The sequence below is a fragment of the Strix aluco genome, chromosome 2 (genome assembly GCF_031877795.1).
Source record: "Strix aluco isolate bStrAlu1 chromosome 2, bStrAlu1.hap1, whole genome shotgun sequence".
NCBI lineage: Eukaryota > Metazoa > Chordata > Aves > Strigiformes > Strigidae > Strix > Strix aluco.
This window is the reverse complement of record NC_133932.1, coordinates 12,175,904-12,199,034: the sequence shown is the minus strand read 5'-3', so window position 1 is coordinate 12,199,034 and position 23,131 is coordinate 12,175,904. Positions and strand designations below refer to the sequence as shown.

Here is a 23,131-nt window from a genome sequence, read left to right as displayed (position 1 = left end):
TCAGGGGGTGTAGGGATGGGACGACGGGTAATGGTTTTAAACTGAAAGAGGGTAGATTAAGGAAGAAATTCTTTCCTGTGAGGGTGGTGAGACACTGGCACAGGTTGCTGTGGTGGTTTAGTCCCTGCCGGGGTTTGAGACCACGCGGCCGCTGCCCCTCCCCCACAAAGGGAGTGAAATACAAAGCCCCGGGGCTGAGATAAGGAGAGGTTTAATACAACAGTGCAACAGCAACAAAACAAACAACAACAATAACAATAACAGTAATAACAATGAACAGAGTAAGAATATATGTATATACCGATACAGCAGTGTGGAGACTGATCGCACGAAACACGCGTTCACTGATTCTCACTCGCTCCCGCCCTTGGGTGCCAGGAGGTGACAGTCAGCATGGTATTGAATAACCCGGCTAGAGCTTCCCCCTCACTGCTGGGGAAACTTAACCCTATCCTAGCTAAACCAGGACAGTTGCCCAGAGAAGCTGTGGCTGCCCCCTCCCTGGCAGTGTTCAAGGCCAGGTTGGACGGGGCTTTGAGCAACCTGGTCTAGTGGAAGGTGTCCCTGCCCATGGCAGGGGGGTTGGAACTAGATGGTCTTTAAGGTCCCTTCCAACCCAAACCATTCTGTGATTTTATGCAGAAATCGCTTGGTACGTGAGGGAGTCAGTTCTGCTGATCTCACATAGTTGCACAGGCAGGAACATCCCCAGAGGTGACACGTTGGTCCCCAGGAGAACCACACATCATTGCAGGGCCCTGGAGCAGATCCACTTCATATCCACTCTCTGAAACTGGCCAGGCACCAATTTGGGAAGAGCACAAGAACAGCACAAACATACAGTGATGTCTCCCCTGAATCCATTCCCAGCCTCCAGCAATGTATGGCTCAGGCACCTCCTGAGCCCAAGTATTTTTTGTGCATTTAAAACCTCCACTGGATTTGGTTTTGCTCCACAGCTGGACAGAGCATTGTGCAAAGACTCACTTTTTTTCTATTCATTTCAAATATGCCACTGGAGTTGCCTGGCTCTTCCCAGGCTTTGCAGAGTGCAAGAATGGCCTCATCTCCCCTTGGAAGAGCCCCAGAGAGCTGTGAAGGCCAGCAAGGGCTTTGCCTCTCCAGGAACAAGGCCAGCTAGAGGTCATCAAAGATCCCACCCAGAGCTGGGGCATCATACCATGGGATACAGCACAGGGCCAGGGAGGCTAGGCTCAAGCCTGAGAAGAAGATGTGAACCATGGTACCCACGGAAATGCAGCTCCTGCAGCAGGGTACCAAAACTACTTGGGAACTCAGGCTCCAGCAGACACCTAAACACGAGACAGTTTTTTCCCCACAGCTCAGCACATCAAGCACCTGACTCACAATGTTACAAGCAATGTCAGCAGCTCAAACCCTGTTATTTATCTGTAGGACAACAATGTCTAGAGGCCCCAGGCGTGGCATAGCACTGCTCCTTCCAGGTGCTGTGCAATCCCACTGGCTGAGAGCAGTAGCTCCAGGAGAGCTGACCTGGCATTGGCAACCACCGTCAGCTTCTCAGGATGCTCTTGAGCAGACACGGCTTCCCGTCAGCCACAAGCCATCCCATTTCTCTTTTCTGATCAACCATATCACTGCAGAGAGTATTTAGATTCAAAACCACAGTGCCAGCCTCCAGTGGCTCTGTTGCTGTTGGGGAGGCATCCCAAGCACATATCACTCGGCTTAATTTCACCCTGTGCCGACTTGGCCCCACTGGGTTTGCATCACATGAGAGGCAGACCTGGGCAACCAGCATCTTTTTCTGTGGGTCATGTATGCACTCCTAATCCTCCATCAGCCTTTGGGGAAGAAGCTGCCGCTCCCTCCCTGAGATCATGTTATTCTTCAGCCCATCTGGAGTTTTTCACGACATGCACTGTGGGGAGGCAGCGTGAGCTTTCATCCCTCTTGCTCTCCAAGAGCTCCTGAAAAGATCCAGCTGTGACTTCTCCCATGTGCAGACATTCAGGGGATTTAGTAAAACAAAACTGCCAATGGGGAAACAACCAGGATTCAGCTGGCATCAGTTTCACCATAAAAGGGGTATGGAAAAAAACTGGGAGGCTGAGCAACCTTCTGGCCCACACAGGGAGAGAAGAGGGAGCTGACAGGCAGCCTCACCCAGGAGGGGACAGATATAACTTAGTGACCTGCATCAGTGGTCCCACAGTTTCAGAAGCCCCATGCAGAAGGAAACATTCTCTGCCAACTGCAAGGGAGGACTTTTGAAATGTAAAGAAAGAAGGGGGCTTTCTCGAGCAGAGGAGACAGAGGAGGAAGGCGGGTCTGCCAGATGGAAAACCAGTGTAGCACATCAAGATCTAGATTTACTTCTCCTTTTTTTGCCTGACCTTACCTGTGACCTTAGGTAACCTGCCATGATCTTCTTTGCAGAAGTTTTGAATGTTTTTCTCATGCAGTGGAAAGGCCATTGCTCAGCCCCTGGCAGACAGGCTGCATGCCCACCTGGTCCCCCATCGGCCATGCCGGGGACAGCACAGTGCCGCAAGGATGTGGAGAGGAGCCCTGGCCAGAGCACAGCCACAGACAGAGACACCTTTTGTTTGCAATGCTTTACAAAAAAAGAAACATCCCAGCCTCCCAGAACATGTTGCCATCGAGAGGACTGTACTCAACTCTGAAAAGACCTGAGAGCCTTCTTCCAGAATGCAAACCGTACTTTGCCATCCTGCCAATCCTAAAGTAACAGAGGTGACTTGTACCACTGCTACAAGACATTGTAAGCCTTCCCAACCCATCTGGACAAAGCAAAGTAAACCAGAAGAAGAAAAGCCCTTGCTGAACCATAGCGAACAGCATAGCATGCTCCCTCTGATTTGGACCCAGTCTTGTAGCCCTTCTGCCAAAATTACAGGACATCTTCTTACCCTACATGAGTAAGCAGGCACACATGGATTTCCATGGAAAAGAGGAACAGTTCCCACAGATCCTAAAGTAACAGACAAGAGAGGTGACTTGTACTGCTGCTACAACACATTGTAAGTCTTCCCAACCCATCTGGCCCACAGCAACGTAAACCAGAAGAGGAAAAGCCCTTGCTGAACCATAGCGAACAGCATAGCATGCTCCCTCTGATTTGGACCCAGTCTTGTAGCCCTTCTGCCAAAATTACAGGACATCTTCTTACCCTACATGAGTCAACAGGCACACATGGGTTTCCATGGAAAAGAGGAACAGTTCCTGCAGATACACAATAAGATGTACCTGTAGGCTTTTGGTAGGCGTACCCATAGCACATGTTTCTGGTTAACAGGTTACTTCAACAAGGTATCTGAAGAAATGGGCCTGCAGTTTAACTTTTGGCAGAGAATGAGCAATAGGATAGGTCCTTGTTTCAAACCTACGCCTCTAAGACAGGCTTTGGAGATTTATTACCAAATGTGAAACTATTACCTCAAGCTAAACAACAGAATCAGGAAAGTAATTTGAAGAATTATTTGTTATATAAATACCCAAGTTTCAGAATACGCAGTTAAGAACTGACGCATCTCTGAGGGCTACAGCACATGGGTAGAAATACCAAGTCAGTATTAGCTGTACACTACGTGCCACCACCAGCCCGCTCACATTTGCCTTGTGCGCTTCCCAATCTCACATGAGCAGGAGCGTGAGAATAAGCCTTAACTATCAGATGGAGTTTTTTGGCTTGTGTGTTTGGGGGCAGTGGGGTTGCCCGCGCAACTTCATCTCACTGCAGCACACGGACACTTGGATTCTGCTTTTGCATCGCAAACAGGAACAGCTCTGAGCTGATTCACACTAAAAGCAACAGGGAATTTTTGGTATTATCACAATACAAGACGTCATCTTCCTGTGCCGGCAGGGGTGATTGAAAATGACTGAACTGACTTCATAAAAATATCAGAGTGTGTGTGTGTGGTGCGTGGTCTGTTGCTCTTCCACACTCATGCTCCCTGTGGTTTCTGAGCTCACAGCAATAGTCTGCCTGCTACAGACTGTAAACTAAAATACAGGTTGGGAAACCAGAAAGGTGGGAAAGGATCCATGCATACATAGATACAAGATTTCACAAAGAGCAAAAGTGAAATGCCTGGACAGTTGAGGTCAGTACCAAAGTAAATGAATAGGAAAATCATCATTTCCTTTCCTTCAGAAATAGGAACAGTGTCAGGCATAGGAAGTACACGTGCTCTCATGTTTAGATTTTCAAATAAATGTCAGACGAAATTACATTAAAGAAGAGATGGAAAAAGCCTGAGAATGTCCTTTTTTTTAGTTTTTCCTTTGCATAAAAGCAAAGTTTTGCTTTACTTTACGTTTGCAGTTTCACTGAAATCATTTCACTGGTACCTGAAATTTGGAGTACGTCACTACAAACTATTCAGCAACTGGGCAGGAAAATATTTGCATGGGTTAAAACCACAGGTTACTTCAAATTAAATTCTGTTATCTCCTTAGAAATACTTCACCAAGAGAAAAAAAGTGACAGGACCCAGGGCATAGGAATTACTTTCTCCAGTAAGAGCATAAAAATTATTTTTTAAAAAGTTTTTCCTTACATAATCCACCCCCTGTCTTCCTGCATGTAGATCACTTTCTACACTACTGGACCTGGTGGCACCTTTCAAAGGTCCTTCACTGCTTTAAAGCATTCCTATCAGATTTAACGAGCTTTGTGCAAGCAAGGCAATGTTATTTGTTTCTACAATGTTCCTTTATTTCTCTTTCGTTTTCGATTCATCCTTGGCTGGCTTCCATTTCTTTTCACTCCAATTTAATGTTCTCCTGTGTATCCTTTCAAATCTACTCCTTTAAAGGCAGCTTGTATGGACCCAGTGACCCCTCTCTACTCCACTAATGGGGCTGAGGGAAGGAGCAGAGCCCTCTGGCTGGGAAGGATCCTTCCTTGGGGGTGGCAGGCAGTGAATCAGAGGTGGACTCATTCCCAGCATTTCACACCAAGAAACTTCTTGAGGATGCTCCAATCCCACTGGGTCTTCAGGCTAATACCGAGAAACCCCATTTCAGCACTCAGAGGCAGGATACAAACACCTCATGGATAGCTAAGTTTGTGACGTACCTACCAGAAACCAAAGATAATCTGAATTCCTCCACTCTGCTCAACCTCAGTCCAATTAGCCAGTGTGCACCAAGCACTTACACTGAAAATCAGCTGAAAGGGTAGGTACAAAAATGGTAGCACTGATGATTAAGTCCTGCAAGTCAGCTCTTGTGTGTAGAGATCTGGCACTGTAAAGCAGGCAGCAGCATTTTGAAGGAAATATCCAGCAGCATCTTGCTCCCTATACGGTCTTCTCATCAGTGCACCAGGTTAGGGACCAATCTGTGAAAATAGCTTTAAAGGACTCATACTCCAAACTAGCCTCTATCCTGAAAACTAAAACCAAACTCTGCCCAGGTTCACTTTTTGAAGAGCAGAAGAGGGGATGGGTTAGGGCCCATGGCCCACAGTCCCACAGGCTTGTTCCTGGAAAGTCCTTCTCCCTGCCAGGTTGGGGTGACATCTGTGCTGACTGCAGCCTGCCCACATGCCATGGGATTTTTCTATCAAAGGATCCCTCTTTGCCACATTTGCTCCCCAGCCAGCACTGAAGCACTATCAGCTTCTTTTCATCTGTCAGATAGCAGACGTATTACTACCTTTAAAACAGTGAGCACAACCTCTGTGCAAGATTACAGCCATGGCAGTTCAACTTGGCTCAGACAGAGCAAGATCTGAGCAAAGCAAGCAGCCTTCCAGCAGCAGCCCCAAGAATCAGAGTAATTCATCTCTAGGAAAACCCTGATTAATATACCAGCTCTTTTTAAATCACGGTGGAGACTCATTTTGCTCTTAAGAAGCAGCCGAAATAATGTGCATATGTCTCAGCCTATTTCAAGGGAGCTTTTGCTGAGTAATTCTTACTCAAATTAGTTTGCAGCAAGATGGCTCAGTGGGGCCTCCCACATCATGTAATAGCGTGTGGTGATCCCCTTTGTCAAACAGCACTTTCTGTTTTTAGAGAAAGAGAGAAACTGAGAAGATCACTCTCATTTTTCTAAGATATATTTATGGTGTTTTCAGCAGTGTAGGAAGCTAACTTCAGAAAGGCAGGTTGGGTGATTCAACTGAGCCAAGTATCTTGGTAGTCACTGGTTTCCCCTTCTCTCTTGTCACTTCCTCTTTTGGTGACATTTATTCATTTTAAAAGTGTAGCAGAATGCCTATTATAAAATGTAAGAACCTCACAGATTTGTGTTTTTCTTTCCCTTTCTTGAAACCAAAGCAGCTTCCGGTGGGTACTGGAGGTAGAGAAGCCAACTGGAGCTGGGGGAACAGAAGCATCTTCAGGTGACCTGAAGACCCTGAAATGAGAGGTGCAACCTGCCTGCACGCACAGCTCTTCTCTGGCTCATCAGAGAGAAACACAAGAGTGAGATGAAATGCAGTGGAGAGAGCAATACTAAACAAATATCCTTGAATGAGCCTGCTTCAGGGTTTAATGCAGCGTCCAAAGCAGGGCAGCTGGTGGGTAAGAGGCTGCGGGGTCCGAGCCCCGTCCTTCTCATGCAGGAGCTCCACTGTGCCCTTTAATGCCTGGCAAGGCCCATGCTGGTACCTCACACTCAGCCTATTCCTCCTCCTCCTCCTCCCTGCGCCCGTCCATGTGTCATGCCAGTCTCCTGCCCTCAAGCAGAGGCTTGCCAGCAGCCAAGAACTGCAAATGGGACTGACTCAACAGAGTTGCGGGAATTGCTCTGCACACCCACAAGAGAAGACAGCAAGGTTCATTCCATTGCCAAATCCCGTCTCTCGCTGTCCTCAGCTCAGCACCTCGCTCATCTCCACGGCATGAATAAGGAAGTGCCTCTTGTGAGTCAGCAGCCATCACCTCCAGCCCCGGTGCAGCAACATAAGCTGTGGTGGAGGATTCGCCACTTCTGATCAAGGCTGTAAGCTCCTGCTTGCTGTCCATTATTTACCTTGCCAATGGTCTAAGAGGGGTAAAAAAAGAAAAAAAAAAAAAGTTCCTGTGTAAGAAAAGAGGGAGAAGCCTCAGGGCAAACTGGTGGGTGAAAGCAGGACCCAAGGGGAGTCCCCAGCACCCCCGGTCCAGAGGCAGCTCCCGTGCCAGGCAAGGAGACAGCAGGTGAGGGGGGACAGCACTCCCTCTTCCCACACCGTGCAGGAAGCCAGGGCTTCTGGAGAAACACCAGGCCCACGTGGGGCTCACTTGGCTGTTACTAAAGCAAATCATAAAGAAAAGCAAATAGGAGCTGCCTGCAATGCTTTGGTTCCTGGGCTTGGTTTGGGTTTTTACTTCATGTTGCAGATGCCTGACTCCTCTCCCCTGCACACGTGCCTGGTGCCGATGTCTTCACCCTGCCAGGAGCTGCTGCAGCAGCTGCTGCTCTATGTTTCTCTTCCCTCTTCTGTTATGCAATCAGCAAAGGTCTTGTTAGAATGTGAAAACAGCTACTGTCTGCCCAACTACCTGGGTGTAACAGATGCAGTGATTAAATATTTTGCAGGACCTGATCCTGTTTCTTTGTAAACCTGGCTTAGATGAGAGCAGTTTTCACCACCTCTGGAGGTCAGCAGAACAATTATAGAAACAATTCCTCCAGTCAGGGCGAAGTCCTCCAGCCTTGCTTTGACCAGCAGCTCCTGCAAATCACATTATGCATGTCCAGAGAGAGATGTTGTGTCCTTCAACAACCCTACAAACACCATCCCTGTCAGAAACATTGGAGGGATGAGCTTGGTTTCCCACAGGGCTTCCGCTTCTCTTTCCATCCCCAGCTGCTGCCAGATCCCACTCCTCCCTCTCTGCCACACTGCAAGTGTTTTGTCATAGCCCCGTGCCTCACATGCATGTCAGAGCCACCAAAAGGACTAGCGAGGGAAATCAGGCCCTGATCACTCTTTCAAGGCAGACCTGCATCTGGAGCAGCATGCTGAACTGCAGACTCTCCACCTGCCACATGTGCAGTGGTGTTTGCAGATATGTGTGTTTTGGGAGGAAAGATCATCCTCAAGCCAGACATTCATTAGGGCAGTGTCAAGCTAGTTAGGACGATAGCAGTCTGCTTCGGCCAGCTCATCCTCTCCCTCAGATGCAGTCAGGCACGAAGAGTTTTGATTTGAATTCAATTAACAAGAAGGGTATTTTTCTGCAGTGATAATGATTACCTTTCATCAAAGTGTGCTTCAAAAGAGTGCATACCAGGCAGCTGCTGAAAGGGAAACCCCTTGATACATGACTTTTAAGTAAAAGACAACAGACTTCAACCACAAAATCTTCTGCTAGTTGGAAAGGACTCCAGGAGCCTCCCACCTGAAGGTTAATTGCAGGTGTGCAAGGAGACCACTGGTTCCTGATCAGTTTACTTGCAGAGGGAAATCTCAGAATTTTCCCCTCCTTTCCTCCTGCTAAAATCTAACTGTTAAAGCCTCACCAAGAACACCAGTTAGGGAGAAAATGCTAGCTTCAGCTGTGGTAGCTCCCAAGTGCTTTAGAGTCAGAGAGGCTTCAGATCAACCCCAGAAATGATATATCTGATAATGAGAAACTACAGATTCCCTGCTCTCCAGCAACAGAATCGCTGCTTTCATCAGATATGAGATAAGCAGCTCTCTGAGCTGTGAAATGGCTGGTTTGACGCTGAAACAAGGAGTCACTGATACGCAAAGATCACAGGCAAGAGTTAAAATGGCTTTGGTTAGCATTCCCCATAGCCTTTTCACACAGCCCGTGGAAATCCAGACACAGGCACCAGTGTTGCTTCCCATCAGATGCAATGTCATTCTGCAACTTATAGTGAGAGCTCAGGGTCCACTTTAACCACAACAGGCGCTTGAAGGTTTGCTGCCCTTTCCCTCTTCCACCATTTAGAAATACCATCAGGTGCCTTCCCATTGCTGGGGATACAAGCAGCCTCTCTTGTTTCCAGCCCACAACCACTTGCGGTTCGTTTCACTGCTACACACGGCAGCCCACTAACTCTGGAGTCACGGATGGACAAGACTTCCACATCTCGCAGTGTCAACTCAACAGCTTAGCATCCCAGCATGCCCATAACCTGCTTTCCTCAACGTGCTGCAGCCACAATGTGCTCATTCAGAGCTTAAATAGGTAAACAGGGCTCCTTTCATCTCCAGTGAGTTACAGATAACAAGCAGTTTTGCTGGCAGATCAAGTCAGGGCTTCATGTTGCCTTCCTGCCCAGTAGCTTGCCCTGTGCTCTCGTGCTGAGGGCAAACCCTCAAACCACCAGAGCCAGCTGCTTGCTCTAGGCAGGGGGACTGTGCCTGGGGAATGCTCACAGGGATCCTGCCGTGACACACTGGAGAGGGCTGTCACTCTTGCAGCTGCCTCCCTCTGGCATAGAAGCAGTAACCAGCAGGCAGGCAATGGTAATATCTTCCTTTAACACAGATGGTTTAGAGTGAACTTGCCTTAAATTATAACTGTGCAAACAATATTTCTTAGCCAGGTATTTAAAGAAAAAAAAAAAAACCTTCTCTGAAGAAGCAACCAATTTATAGTCCAGCTGTTACGTATACAATTACAGCTTAATTTTGAGGTTATAGACTCTTTCATGCAAGATTCAGATGGGAAGTTCACTTCTACCATGATAATAGCTTTGAGATATTTTATCTAAACTAGGCAAGGCACTGATAGATATCTAAGAGGAAGGGACTTTTGGCAAGCAGAATTTCTCTTTTTCCACTGATGCAACAGAAATTGTATTTTTAAATACTAACATCAACCAGATTGAACATGCATTTCAGACCACAATCTTGAGGCACACAAAGTATAGATGAGCCCTCATTTCAGGCTCCAACAAAGATTTGCGGAACAAAGTTCAGCATGTTGCAGTTACCCAAGAACAGGCACACTTCACAACACCGACTGTATGTAAAAAGGCCTTTGGGTAGAAATGAATGGACATAAATCCATCAGCCATATACAAATGTGAATGTGAGTAAAAAAAGCACGTGTGGAGAAGGGATGAGGAAGATTATCACACCATCTTAGGTTAATTTTAGGCATCTAACTTAGGTGCTTATACCAGCCCTAGGTAGTCAGCAGAGTACAGAAGGTGACTCAGATCCTCAGAGTCCAGGTTTGGGCTGTGCCTCCCCAGGCAGGCTGCCTGCCTGTGCCCCTGGCACAGCAGCCACCTCAGGTGCCCGCGGTCCTGCAGAGTGAAGAGCTCCCACCCCCTAGAAGAGCATCAAATCAAACCAAGTCTGCAGGGAACAACAGGAAAATACATAGCACCCAGGTCCAAAGAGCTTGCTGTATAAGTAGACTAGTGGTTGCAGAAATAAAAGGCACATCGCTTACGGCACCTTACAGTGGAGGATCTGAAAGCAGAACCTGGAGCTGCCAAAACCCTGGTCTCTGCTCAGATGCCCTCCCTGGGGTGCCACTGGAAGATGTCCTGCTCTGCACCTCCACCCACCCTTACTTTGCTGACTGAGGACCTCTCCAAAGACATGCCACCAACCCATATATTTAGTTGCTCTTCCAAGTGCTGAGACCCAATCTCCTTAGAAGGAAGCAGTACTACTCGACTCAAAAGCAGCTCCTGGCCAGTCTTGCCTTCCCTGCCAAAGCACAAATGCTCTCTGCCTGTCACAAGCTGGAACAAACACTTAAATGTGAACAGCTTCAGAGGACCACCAGCTACCTGGAACAACACCTCTTCCAGAGAGGTGAGGGTCTAGAGATGGAGGTCTACCCAGGCCAGCATATGCTTCATTCCACCTTTACAGGAGCCCCTTTTTGTGGGAGGTGAGACTGAGCTATACCTTTAGCCAGCCACCAGTCCCAGCTCCTCTCCAGGATGCACATGTGCCTATCCCAATTTAAGAAACAGAGATCAGACGTTGGACTGCAGCCACAAAATCATGCTGAAGAGCCTTCTTTTCAGGCATAAACATTATTCTCTCTAGGCCATGAGCTGGATTTAAGCCACCCAGTTACAAGGGAGAGATGCATTATCAATGCCAAATTACCTACTGGCATGTGCAAGTTTCTTTTTCATCTCTGCTACATACACATACACACACAATCACAGCTCATTTCCGCCCCTCCCAGCAGCACCTGTAAGCATCGTTCTCAGGCAGCAGTCACAAGTAATGCTCGTGGCACCCACAAGCTGATCAGCGACCGCCACCATCAAGCATGGCATGCAAAAGTGCAACCCTACAGTCTCTTCCCCCCACAGGCCAGACACCGCCACATACTGCAGGGAGGCCATTTCAGAGGTGTTGGTGCAGAGGGTCAACTGGCCACCTCCTGAGCTAGACACAGCACCCACTGTCAGTTGGTTGTGGGAGACTGCATGGATCTGCAGTGTGAAAGAGAGAAGCAGAAGAAGGGTGCTTAAACCATCTGACCCAGAGACTAGGTGCTGTAAGGCAAGAAAGGCTTTCCTGCCATAGCAAAGCTGGTTAATGCATGGAGGGCAATCCTGCCACAGAAAAAAACCCTAGCAAAGATGCAACGAAGGGCTCAGCATTTGGAATCGCCATGGTGACCTGGAGTCAAATGGTTATCCTGAATATCCTGGACTGTCTAAACACTAGGCGAATGCGAAGAGTGTGGAAATGCCACAGACCTGCCAGGTCCCTCCCATGGTGATGGGAAGGAAACTGTGGGGGAATGGTGCGCTGATTTGCAACAAATCAGCTTAATTCCTTGACTTAAACAACAAGAGCTTCCCTGGAGCACATGCTGGGCCTCAAGTGTTTATGAAACAAAAGCCATTGGTGTTTCCCGTGTCATTCGGGACCGTGTTCCTGCTGTTGCTGTAAAACGACAAGGACCGACAGGAGTCAATGGAGATGCTGTTTCACATCAGCTGGAAGAGCACACTTGAGTTATTACAGCGCTGTTTTTCTCACATGACTACTCTATATGATAAAACTTCTAATTAACTACATAGTAAATGCGATGGGAAGACTCTTCTGCTAATTATTTCTATACCTTTAGGCAACAGAATAAAATCAATATGTAGCAAAAAAATGATAGTTAAATAATCTTGGCAACTTGTGCCGTAGGTAAATTAACAGCGTAACAGCGGATGGGAATGCCTTCACAAATCAGAGTGCCAGTGAAACTGAGCTTCAGATGTGTCACCCACCAAAGCTGCTTCTGCTTCCTTCAGTACAGCCTTGCAGCTCCCTGCAAGGAGGTCCTACAGCCCCCTCCTTCAGGGCTGCTCTGGGGAACCTACTCAAAGCAGAGTAGGTTTCCCTATACTTTCTTGTACTGAAGAGAAAGTCTATGCTAACAGTTACTTGCTCTAACTCTACGGGAACAGCCAAAAGGAGGGAAAATGACTTAGCAGCCATGTGACTGTATTGGCGTAACATTGCTTGTTATTTCTCACAGGGAAATAAGTTTTTGTATTCAGTTACATTTGTATAAAACCAGGGCTCACCATAGTGTAATTCTGTGACCCCTCATTAATAGTAACTTCTCCCTCATGCAGGGAAAGACCAGATCTAAGGATTTAAACTCAAGGGATTTGTCATTTTGCACCCTCTGTTTTGCTGTGCCCACTTTCATCATCCTTGAGAGGATCTGCATTTCCAAAAGCCGCTGAAAGTTTGGTTAAAGTTGGGCATCCAAAACCTGAGCCAAACTAAGAGCTACACACATCTGAAAGCCTTAGCACATTAACTTTGTTTGTCAGCCGCCGAGTTAGTTTCATTGATCTGAAAGCAAGATAACGATTTACAAAACAAAACCACAACCACTTGTTAGCTGTGAGTGTCTTCATATACGCTACATTAATGCAAATGTGAATTAGACCGATTAGACATGGAAATGCAGCCGAAGCGCTCGGTGCTGGCGGAGCAGCGTTCCCTTCTAGAACTCCTCGTGTCAAGTCCCGTCCTGCCGCGTTCCCATGCCAAGCTGGCAAGGGCCCGCACCCCGCCAGGAGATAAAGCTGGCTGCCGCACGAGAAGGCGCATGCAGAAGGCATGTCTAGCGAGTACGCTCTCATGACTAACATTTCATTTCTGCGATAACACGCTCGGCCACCTACACAACTAGCCCTCTGAATAAATACTTTGCTGCATGGGTTCCCATGAGCAGCAGACTGATGGGAGAGCAAGATAAGCTTTTGCTGTCGCTCTCACAAGGGTGTGCTAGGCCTGGACTATCTTCCAGATCTCACACACAGCTCCTGTAGCTCTGTTTTCTATCAGTCATTTCAGTCAGGTCCACTGCTCCACTACCAAGGCACCAGACCACTGCTTTTGTTCATACCAGTAGGTTGCTGAGCTCCCAAAATGCCCATGTGAGGGCAAACTGAAGCAGGGCTGACAGGATAGCACAGTGAAACACCTTCCCATTAGACCACAGGTACACATCCATCAAGCCAGATAGACTTTTCAGACCCAATGCTCAGCAGTCCTCACATGGTAAAGGCACTCTCCACCTCCTTTCCACCTTTTTCCTCCCTCCACAATGTCCCAGATCAATGTATTTTGAAAGACATATCTCATGGATCCATACTGTCATCACACACCAGCAAAAGCCTTTGCAGCTTCCAAATCTTCAACAGCAGAATTTTCTTGGCTTTCAAATACAAGATCACAGGCTTGTTCACAAGAGTGAGTTTACATCAAAGCTGTCAGTATAATTGCATTAACTGGCACAAACTAGGCACATCCAACAGTTGGCTTTTCTATCAGTACCAGTCGTTGCTTCCATTTCCTCTGTGTTACGCTCTTGGCACTGTGCCAAAGTAACCTACTCATTGCTCCTAGGTCCTGAGCACCATGAAATTGTTTCCACAGCACATGGCAGGCTAGGTAGGAATAGCCATGTAAAAATCACTGCATGTCACACCAGCAGTCACATCTGCAGAAGAGGAGTTGGACAGCCCGCCCTCACCACACACTGAGGAAAGAAAAATCGGGGCACCCCTACAGAGAGCAGGTATGGCACAAGGAGGCCCAGGACTATGCCCATATAAAAGGATGGAGTCATCCCACTGTCACTGGCATGGAAGGACCCCATCCTCCAAAGCACATCAGGCATTCAGGAGAGCCCACAGGAGTTTGGTGACAGTGGGATCCCGCCTTGGGCTGGACAGGTGGGTAGATAACCTAGGCAGGGAGCTATGAGGCTGCAGGCAGGGGGTACCCAGAGGGACCAGCCCTGGAAAGCAGGTTGACAGGAGCAGCTTTTAAGATGGGTTTTCCAATGCCTGCCATCACCAGGCAATGAGGGGTTGGTCTGGGGTGGAGGAGGTGAGAGGGACATGCACACACCTGTAAGCATCCCAGCCACCAGCACTCACCGAGGCTAGGCTCTGTGCAGGAACCGGGGTGGGCCACCATAGCAATCACAGGCAGCTTTATTTCTCAGGGATCTTTAAACTAGAACCACCTCCCCTCTTTTTTTGTTTGTATGAGGAGTCTCCTTCCCCTGATATCTTTAATTAAGAGGGTTGTGTGTTGTTTTTCTTTTACTGTGTGGTAGCTTTTATCTAACAGGTATATGTAAAAACTGTGCCTGGGGAAAATCATATTCATGGGAACAAACCTAGCAAAGCCACTTTAACCCGGCTGCTTTTTTAAGCAGCACCTCTGGGCAATCCCTTGAAGATATTTATGCTCCTCCAGTGAGTTAGAGGCTTCTGAAAACTCCCACTAGTCCCGCTTCCCTTCATTCCCCTGGGTGCAAGCAGTGGGAAGCGCCACTGTCCCTCTGCTCTCAGTCCACAGCATTCATGAGGAGCTGCCTTAAAGCAAGACAATGAGCTCCACCCTGCAAGCTGCTGAGAGCCCCAGCCCCTTACAGCACCCAGAGAGTGCTACAGCAGCTCAGGGGCTTCAAATGTGATTGTGAAACTCACACAAACCTAAATATCTGCATAAACCACTGCTGCCGAGACACCTCATGGCTACATCACATAGGCCAGGTACACATCGCAAACTTTTATTTTTTTTTTTGCTAGAGAAGTTATCAGTGTAGGGTTGTGATATCTAAATGATCCAACTTGAGCTGGCAAAATGTGGCGCAGCTGGTGCCACAGTCCTAGCAAAACTCTAAGAGGACAGGAGGTTTTAGGCTAGGACTGGAGATTGGAAAAGTAAAGGGCATTTTTGCAATGTTCTGTCCTTCCTTTTGGATAATATCAATTTGCAATATCATTGCCTGATTAGACTTAAGTTTTTGTTTAAAAATCTCTACAAGCTACCTTAAAACCTTGATCCAGATCCTCCTGAAGTCCACATCAAACGGGTTTTCTGGAAGGATCAGCCTCTTCCTAAGCAGTCTAGGAGCTCAGGCCCCTGCTTTTGTGGATGAGAGACCCCCAGCAGAAGAAGGGGGAGATGCAATCATGGTGAACAGCACAGTCCTGTGGCCAATTTCACCAGCTTTAAGTATTCAGAAATTATGGGCCAGCCCCTTCCCTTTACCCCACATAGACCTTTGCCATATCAGTTGAAAAAAAATCCCCACAAGGGATTTACAAGGCTAGCTTGTAAATTCAGGACTTTAAGAAAAAAAAAAAAAAAACAAAAACAAAAAACAAAAAACCAAACATCTGGGCCGTTTCCCTTCAGGTGCCTGAATGAAGGGAGTTTTCCAGCCACAACCCCAAATGTTTTCACTGCAACCCTGGGGGCCAATGCAGCTCCCTATCAACAGGCGCAGAGGGTCAGGGGGTTGGGAAGTCAATGGAGGCTCCTTGGCAGCTGAAACCCTGGGCTGAAGGGTGCAAGGGAGCAAGATGAGCGAAACCAGGCCGGCACAGCTGCATGTGAACTGTGACCCAATTTGCAGAAGCTGTCACCGGCCTTGCGGGACTCACCAACGTGTTTTCACCATCTGTGGACAGGGTGCCCTGTGAGGAGGCGGGGGGCGAGGGGACCCACTCGGCATCTTTCCTCAGTGGAAGCTGGTGGGGTTCAAAATTGTCAAAATCTGCAAAAAATGGGGAGGGTTAGGCAATTTAAGTTCAGGCTGCATCACCCAGCAGCTGCAGCACAACCCTCTACATGGCACTGCCAGTGGAGAGGGAGCCATGGTGTGAGGGCCCCACCGGCACTGCTGCCGTTGGGTTTTATTGCCTGCGCTGCACCCAGACGGCAACAGCCCTGGGGAGAAACAGTCTCTAAGCACTTCCAAAAATGCATGCAGGGCCTTGCTGCCGAGGAGGGTACAGTTGGCCCCAGCCGAAAGAGACGTGCTCACGTGTCTCCCCCTCTGCCTGAGCCTGGGGCGACACCGGGGTCAGTGCTCCCCTGCTCTTGGGGCACGATCCTGCTCCACGCATGCCCTGCCGGGATGCTCCGTACCGGTGCCTGGCCGCAGCACCGAGAGCACAGGAGGGGCAGTGGTGGGGCGCAGGCTGCTCCCCTTGAGCTGAGTGTGCTGTGGGAGGGGAAAGCTCGCCCTCACCATCCTGGTCCCATGGCCGCTGCTGTGGGGCAGAGGCAGGATCCGGAGCCAGGCAGACCTTTGGCCTGTTCCCTTACATCCGTGCCTTGCATTCGCTTCACTTCTCCCCCATCTCTGGTATGAAACAAGCTTCAGTTTTTACATCTCTGCTGAAAATGCTGGACAGGAACATGACTGGTTGCTTCCAGACAACTCCCTTTGGTTGTTTTCTGGCGTTTCCTATCCTTTTCCTGTCCAGTCACTTCACCATGGCACTTCTGCTCCTTTTCTGGGTGTGGCACAATAAGACATGGAGTGAGAGGGAAAGAGCAGAAGTGGGTTTCACTGCTGACAGAGAGGTTTCAGACCCTCCCTAGCTGTCGTGGCGTGTGTAGATGGGTATGCGCTCAGCTCGTGGGTATTCACGCAGCCCACAGCCACCCTTGCTATCTCTGCAGCACTAGCAAAACCAGACAAATACCTGTGCACAGGTTATTTGTGGGAAAGTAAATATGGGATCGTGAGCATGATAAAATAAAAACCATCAAACATTCAGTTTTCTTGGGCGTCATTTACACTGCAAACATGAATAGCCAAGGCCTGTCTCTCTGACTGTGGTTAAGCCAGGAAACAAAAGGGACCAGGTCCAGACACCAAGTGTCATGGCATGGCTTGCTCCCCTGCAGCCAGCCTTTCTCCCGCTGGCCAGGAGATTGGAACCTGTCCCCGCTGCGCTGAGGGACAGCCCCACGGACACGGTGTCTCTGCCAGCCCTGAGGGGCAGGGCTGTGTTTACCAAGGCACCACACTGGCCACCAGGCAGGGTGGCTGCCAGGGGGACATGCTCCTGAGCCCACTCTGGTCCTGCTCCCATGGCTGGTGCAGATTTAATTGTTCTTTCTGTATTTGTGCTGGGCATTTTACGTAGCAGCCTCTGGGAACTACTTTGGGAGCCCTTTGCAGCCCAAATCCCTGTCTGGCAGCTCTGAGGCTGTCATCTCACCTTTGGGATGATACACACATACCTCTTACACTAACAGGAGCAACAAGAACTATCCTATAGCGCCCCTTGCATTGCTAACACCAAAGGTAACCCTGGCAACACACACAGACTTCACAAGAGACCTGGAGCATCTGCTGATGCCACCCTGTGACCACTCCTCTGATAAGGATTGGGCAGGGAATCCACTGAGGTTTCCAAACTAGGATACTAAAATATAAGTATGTGCACATTGGCCACATTGGGGGTTTTGACACAGAAGATGGAACAGAATTATTATTATTATTATTATTATTATTATTATTATTAATAATAATAATAATAATAATAATAATAATAATAATAATAAATTACCTCTTTCCAGGAGGATTCAGGAGCTCCAGTCTTACTCTGGACTCCACACATAATAGAAGGATGTTCCTGTCCCAAAGAGCTGCTCAGCTCATCCCAGACCACAAACTAGCAGCCTGAGGTAGCGCAGATAAAATCAGGGCTGCATACCTTTATGTTCTACCACGAGTCTGGGCTGTCAGAAATGAGCATTGCTGGGCTAAATCTCCTAAAACGGGCACTGGAGCCCTACTTGAGCCATACTTTTACTTGGGAACTGAGAGACAGTGGTCTAAATCACTCCAGGCATTTTGCACTGTAAAACATCCCTAGTGCAGTGTTATATGTTTAAATGTCAGCCTACTCTGAGCTTTCATATCAAAGAGCAAACACTGATGGGAGAGAGACAGAGAAGTGCAGCAGAGAGGTAAATAAAGGGAAAGGCCTTAAGAGGCTCACAGCTGCCCTGGTATAAAAGAATCATCTTTCAAGCTGATAAAAATAATGTTACAGGCTCTGATAAGAATAATCTCCCAGGCTTTGATAAGAATACAATGAGAACAAGCCTTTTACAATACAGCATTAGTGAACCACAACCCCATCCTGCCCAGAAATACCCTTTCTAGGTGCCGCTTCCTTTTGTTCTCCGGCAGTGCAAGCCCTGAAAAGAGCTACTTTAGCTTTCCTGCCCATCTAGCCAACTTGAGCGGCACAGCCAGGAAAGGGCTCGATGGACTCCACCCTATTGAATATGGAGCAATTCACTCCAAAGCAACTAAAGCATGCAAATAATTGCATCGACTTCAAATGAAATTATTCCTATGTTTAAATGCTCTACTGAATCGGGGCCAGGGTGCTCAGCACTCTGGAGTACCAAGTCTTAAATGTTTTGGAAGGCTTTAAGTGGGAGGGAATGGTTTGGGAAATAGGGGGGAGGAAAGTGGGTGGGAAAGGAGTTCTCCCACTGAATAATAGGTCAATTATTTCTGAAGTATGTGATGGATACAAATAGAGAGAAGAAGAATGGTGGAAGGTCTGAATCTGTTTGGACATTTGTGTCAGCCATGACTTACCACCTCATATCAACACTGACCCAGAAATTGGAGTGGCTGTACAGTTAGGAAATTGAATTAAGAAATACATCCTGTAGAAGCCTATGCACACAACTTACCTGCTTTCTCTCCCTATTTCCATCACAATACAAGAACGTATTCAGCCAACCTGCTGTTCTTGAAGGGATGGGATGACTTCCATAGCACAAAACATGGCTGAAATTCTGCAGATCCCAAGCTGAAGAAAGTAGATATATTTTTTGAGTAGAGCTTAAAGTCTAGGAATCTCCATGAAGCCAGCTAAGCATAAACATCTACCCATGTACGTGCGAGGACACCTGTAAGGCAGGGGAAAGCTCAATACCTAATGGCAGAAATGGAGCTGATCTGCTAGGTAGGTCACACAGGGATGAGCAGGCGCAGGGATGACTCCCTCTGAGCCATGGGTCTGGCAGAAGGGAGCAACACAAAACCCCATGGAAACAACCTACTGAGCTGGGCCACGACTGAATGCAACACGGGACTTTGGCTGCAGTCACCCAGGGAGTCCTGTGGGTGAAATTAAGGAAAATGTGAAGTAAGAATGAAATTCATAACCTCAGCTTCATGCCAAAAGACCAGGAGTATCCTTTGCCATGTTATGCTGCTGAAAGGTCTCATCCCAAGGACCTGGACATACCAACCAGTTCATTCCCAACCTCTCCCAGCACATCGCTGGCTTCCTCCTGCCCTAACAGATGTACTTTGCACTTCTCACGTCTGATCTCAGTTTATTCCAAAAACAACAGATGAAAGCCAGTGAGCATTAAAGTAAATAGGAGTTTTGCTCTCAACCACATTTGGAGCAGAATTTGACCCAGAATTAAGAGGACACTTTCTATTGGGGATCCAGCAGGTTTCTGATGCTGTTCCAGTAGCTCCAGGAGGCACACCTGCTCATGGATCTGCATGGCAATTTCTGTGGTTTGGCCACTGAAGGTGGTTTTATATTATTTTTAAATGTTACCATTAAAAACAAGGCGCTTTTTTTTTTCTCTTTTCCCTCCACTTCACTTGTTTTTTAAAAAGCTTAGACAGAACTGAATAACCATAGAGGTGACAAAGCCATCCAGAAAATATTCTCAGGGTTGTGCACAGAAAATATCTACTGCAGTTGTTCAGGATACTTCAGCCAGCCTTAGATTCTCACCCATGGCCCCTTTGCCCAGCCGCCCACTCATCTGCCTCTGGGGACTGACCCCAAACAAGCCGACTGCAGCAGAGTTTACACCACTGGTGTGTGGTGAGGGGACCTCAGTAGCTTCTGCTCTGTGTTTCTGCCTCACTTCTCTCCCATTAATCACGGGACTTGAATGGCAGGCGATACCAGGCTGATAGACCCTGTAAGCTTTGCAATCCACCCATTACTATTCCATCTTACATAGGGAGACTGAGGCACACCTGCTGACTCACCCCACATCACAGGATCAGGTTGGGTAGGAGGCCAAGGCTGTGGTCTAGTGCTTCCCACCACTAATCCCCGGGATAGATCTTATGCTTTGACCATTGCATAAATGCCATCATATGGCATTTGCTATAAATGACCAAATCAGAAGTGAAAATATTTATAAAAACATAAAACTGCCTCAAGTGTTATTGAGCAGCTGTTACACCAGTTTTCCACAAATGTTGCCAGTGGTGCAGAGGACAATTCTAGTTCAGTGGGGGAGTACACAAGCCGTGGTGATGCAATCTTGCATGATGTGCCTGCTACAGGAGAGTTAGGACAGGTACCTGGATGAAAAGGAGAGTCTTTAAGCCATTGAATATGATTTTAACCATTTTTGATAATAACGAAAGTGTGTAGTGTAAGCATACGTGAAATGATGATCAGACAGGCACCAGGAAAAATTTCTATATATAATGAGGGTGGGGAAAAAAACCCAGAGGTTTAAATCAGAGCAAAGGCCACAGGAAAGAATATTTCACTCCAAAAGAAATGAAACGCACCTTTCAATATAACCTACCTATGGCAGGAGCGCAGCACCAGGGGAATTTTCAGGCCTGCCTGCCACCAGGATATGGAGAGCAATTATAGTCGAGCAGGTCATTCCTGCCTGGGAGCTGGCAGCAGGGCTGAAATTGGACCCCAGCATTTGCGTCATCACCAAACAATTAGTAACTGCTTCAGGTAACTTGGGCCACCAGCCAGTGATTTTGAAAACGTCTGTGGCCGGATAAGGGCTGTCATATTCCTGATGTCAACACCAAGGCTTTGCAATGAACTCTGCACGGTCACGTAAGAGCAGCCAGGCTGGCAGAGAAAAACACCTCCCAAGGTAAAGAGCTGCTCAGGGTAATGGTAGGACAGATTTGGGACCGTGCGGAAGGAGGTGTCGGGCCAACTCACTTCCCGCCAGTGTGCAAAGGTCAGTTACATGGGGATTTCCACAGTTGAAGACAGCTAACCACAGTCACAGATGAAATGCCCACCGCTTGCTGGTGGCCACCTTGGCCAGTAGAAATCATAACACAGGAGACATTCCTTTAGCCAGCTTAATTTTTAGCACTTTGCTAATCAAACTTGCTGAAAAGCCATTTCTTGAAGTGGGAAGAGCAAAATGTAGCAAAATTGGGGTCATTGTGGAAAATGTTTTGACATTTTCTAAAATGAGACATTTTCATGATTCATCCTAGATTCAAAGGGAAACATTTCTATTACGTGTCACAAGTTGGCCGATCCAAATAACATCTGTGAGACGTGGTGTCTCTCTGGCTCAGCAGCTGTCAGTTATTTAGTTCTCCATCATTGGGTTGTTGCCCTCTCAAAGAAACCTGCAGACCCCAGTTTTAGCCCTACCAAAGAGGGGAGTATTTTTAAATCATGTACCTAGGTAATTTTTTGTCTAATTTAAAAAACAAAGAAAGAAAAGATACTGTCTTTTCCACCAGATCTCCTTTTGGAGAGACTTGGATAGATCAAATCAGAATTCTCCATGTCCATAGGGAGAGATGTAGGGGACACATTCAGAGGATTTTAGACTTCTAGTGTGGCAGCAAGTTACCACACCAGATGCAGAGGCATCACTATGCACCAAGGACACAGGAGGTGCATAAGCAGGTGAGGCAGGCTAAGGACAGCAGCTCTCAGCAGGCTGAATGCAGCAGAACTGACAAACCAGAGATTTTCAGATATTGCTTTTTTTTCCTTCAACAATAAAACATCAGAAGTTGACTGGAGGACCAACTGCAGTTCATGTAAAATTTCTTTCACTCCAAATCCAGTTTCCCTTTAAAAATTATGTACCATTACCATTCAGAAACACTTTGGTAGGCGAGAGGGAGCAAAGGATCAACTGCCCAGTCCATATGGATAAAAAGTGTAGCCAGAATTACTGCTGTAAATGTGTGTCAATCTCTGTTTCAGATCTTAAAATAATCCCTATTAACTTGTTAGTCAGTTGATCTCATAGGCAAGATAATCACTGACTTTCACGGCTTTTGGATTAGATCTCTAATAGGTTTTAGGCCCTGGCATCAGCTGCCTTGTTTACAAACAAAACCAGAAAAAAAAAAGTCCTCTTAAAACAATAAACAAGGCAAAGGAATACAAATTCTACAGAGCTGGAAGGGAGACCAACTACTTAGCAACACCACCATTTTCCAGCAATCACCCCCAGAAAAAAGTAATTGTTATTAATGTGCACATATTAATTCTAGATCCTTCACACTTATAACCCTTAGATGTTTTCTGTGGATTAAGTCCATTGCTGATGTAGTAGTCTGGAGCTGACTGGAGCTCACACCTACTGTGGTTTGGGTTCCACATGCTTTTAGGTAAGCTCTGACTTCCCGCTGTTAGGCATGTCCCTCTTCCAACAGCCAGAACATGAAGACAAACTTTGTTTTCATTGCTTTGCTATTGCTGAGTTACATTGTCATAACATCCAGACCCTGTTCCAAAAGGCAGCAAAACCGTAGCAAATAGGCAGGATGGAGGACTGTGCCAACCAGGCTTGACGATCCATAGGGTGGATGTGCAAGTGCATATTTGCTTTAACAGATAGAAAGGGTGTACTGTAAGGGTGCAAAAAATATTTCTGTGCCACATACGGAATTTTTAGAGAGAGTAGGGGAAAGGAAGAGAATAGAGGGTCATTGGACTAAGCTATTAGTGCCTTTCTTGAGAGGACCTTGTATCACTGCTGTTCTTTTCACACAACAAAAGCTTCCTTTTCATAATATTATAGAATACTGGGTTGGAAGGGACCTCAAGGATCATCTGGTCCAAACTTCCTCAGCAAAAGCATGGTTTAGAAAAGATGGCCCAGCACCCT

General features: G+C 47.3%; 1 protein-coding gene across 2 annotated transcripts in view; it reads right to left on the bottom strand.

Annotated features, from left to right (window-relative positions):
* The window catches only part of ZPLD1 (zona pellucida like domain containing 1), a 157,595-nt gene extending 136,759 nt beyond the window's left edge, over positions 1-20,836 (bottom strand). Inside the window, exons 1-2 of one of the 2 annotated variants that reach the window (XM_074816816.1) lie at positions 20,822-20,836; positions 15,865-15,977 (exon numbers count right to left, since the gene is read on the bottom strand). The gene's annotated coding sequence lies outside the window, so the exon portion shown is untranslated. Of the gene's footprint in view, positions 1-15,864; positions 15,978-20,267; positions 20,316-20,821 lie in introns of those variants that run through there. The other variant, XM_074816818.1, reaches the window with a different exon arrangement.
* Positions 20,837-23,131: the final 2,295 nt, after the last annotated feature.